Here is a 2,621-nt window from a genome sequence, read left to right as displayed (position 1 = left end):
AGAAACATATGTCTAAGTGTCCTGATCTTGATCCCGTGTTTACACAGGTTTTTGCAAAAAATGAAACAGTCACAACAAGTAAACGTAGTTAATAATAGTCAAGTTGCAGGAATGACGTGCTATAACTGCAAACGTCGAGGTCACTTGATTACGGACTGCAGAACGAGATTTTGTTCGTTACATAATACAGTAGTTCGACTCATTCATATAGTCAGTGCTACTCGCTTAAGACACAGCAAAATCCTAGAAATACACAGTCAATTTCACAGTCAGTTCCATATGGAAATAAAAAGAAAAATCCTCATTTCAATAAGAAGAAACAGCCAAACGGCAATGTAGTTCAGAATTCAAAACAAACAAACTGTTCTTCGAATAACGCTGATCCTGGGTCGTCAAACCAGACCTCGCAAGGTCAGACTAATTTTCAGAATGTGCAGAGCAAAGCAAATACCACATGATTAACTCCAGTGGGGAAGAGAGTGATGTTGGGTCAAGGTCATTCAAGTCAACATCAGTAGTATGGAATAATCAAATTAATGTTTTATCAGATCATTGTGAGGCAATAGATTTTCCTATGAAACACACGGCCGAATTAAATAACTCAGTACATGCTCCCGTAGATTTGCAAAAAATTCATACAATAATAAGCCAAAATGAGTTACGACCAACATTATATGCTGTAAATTTAGAACACAGATCATTTGCATTATTTTTTGACTCTGGTAGTCCACGTAATATCATGGATATGAGGACGCATCATTTGTTGTTTTCGAACTTCCCAATAGAAAAGTCCGGAGTAAGGCTCTCGGGAATAGGAAATAACGAATTAAATGTAATAGGCGTAACTCATGTTCAGTTCAAGGTCGGTAAGCTCACGTTTGCCGATACATTTGTTGTTGTACAAAACATTGATATGTATCCAGCTGTAATTATAGGATACCCATCTTTAGGCAATCAAAACATTATCTTAGCCCCTGCCAAGCAGGGCGTGTATAAAAAAAGGAAAATTCTACAAGTCTTCTAATACCTTGAAATCAGTTTTGGATAAAAGGAGACGACAAATAAAACAGTGACGTACGTTGAAGAACCAATAACTTGTCTCGCTAATAAAGAAATAATATACGCGACCCAACAGAATTCTCGTTCACCCGTAATATCATCTTGCACGCAATCTATCGAGCCGAACGTACCTTCGAATTTAATAGTGCAAGTAAAGAAAACATTACCAGGATCTGAAATCTTAATCCTTTTCGACACTTTGAAAACTAACGGATTGTCTGTCACACAAACTATTTATACAGTAGGCTCACATCAACTATGTAATATTGAAGTCTGTAATAATTTAAATACCACTTTAGTAAATTACAAAAATCAACATATCTTGGATGTAGAAGTTTATAAACATCGTATTCTTACCGTTGCTGAAATCAATCACGCTCAATCAGTTGCGGATGAATCCCTTTTGCAATCTATTAAAAATAAAATCAATAAAGACATTCAAGACGAAGAAATTCAGCAGAAACTTTATGGACTTTCAACAGAATATCATGATGTTTTTTCCACTACGGATGGATCTTTAGGAAAAACAGATGTGATCGAGCATCAAATAAGGTTAAAGGACAAGCAGAAAATTATCTATGTACCCTCAGTACAGACTCCCTATGAAATTCCAGAATGAAATAAATGATGAAGTAGGTAAAATGCTAGAAGAAGGAATCATTAGGAAATCGAACAGCCCTTATAATCTTCCATTAATAGTTTTACCGAAAAAAGATCGAACATGGCGTATCTGCGTAGACTTCCGTCGCCTAAATAAGGAGACGATCCCTGATCGATTTCCAGTGCCAGGTACTGACGATATTTTATCTTTGTTAGGTCAGAATAAATATTTTACCAGTTTGGACTTACTTAAAGGCTTTCACCAGATATCATTAGAATAAAATAGCATCCCATACACAGCCTTCAGCTCAGCCAGGGGACATTATGAATTTTTACGGATGCATTTTGGTTTACGTTGTGCTCCCATAACATTTACAAGAATGATTAACATAGTGTTTGGGGACTTGCTAGGGGATATATTGCATGCCTATATGGACGACCTTGTAATCTTTTCCGACACCTTAGAAGAACATCTTCGTAAATTAGAACTAGTACTACAGAGACTAAAATAACATAACTTAAGGGTAAAGATTAGTAAGTGTGAATTTTTCAAAACAGAATTAGTCTATTTGGGTTTTACAGTGTCAAGCCAAGGTCTGAAAGTAGTCCACGATAAGGTGTCAGCTATCCGTAACTTTCCGATACCTACTAATGTCAAGGGAATACAGCAATTTTTGGGGTGTAGTGGATATTACAGGCGTTTTATACGCAATTATTCAATAATAGCCACTCCCTTAACTGATCTTAAGAAGAAGGGCGTAGATTTCATATGGTCTGAGCAGCATCAACAGGCGTTTAATACCTTAAAAGATGAACAGTGTAGTTTTCCTATCATAAAATTTCCTGACTTCGGTAAGGAATTCTTCATTGCAACAGATGGCTGAGACTTAGGAGTAGGTGGGATATTGCTTCAGCAATATGAAAAATTATATTTTCAATTTAAAATAAATTTTTGAATATAC

The sequence above is a fragment of the Palaemon carinicauda genome, chromosome 43, assembly GCF_036898095.1.
Source record: "Palaemon carinicauda isolate YSFRI2023 chromosome 43, ASM3689809v2, whole genome shotgun sequence".
Lineage (NCBI taxonomy): Eukaryota > Metazoa > Arthropoda > Malacostraca > Decapoda > Palaemonidae > Palaemon > Palaemon carinicauda.
This window is presented reverse-complemented; position numbering follows the sequence as displayed.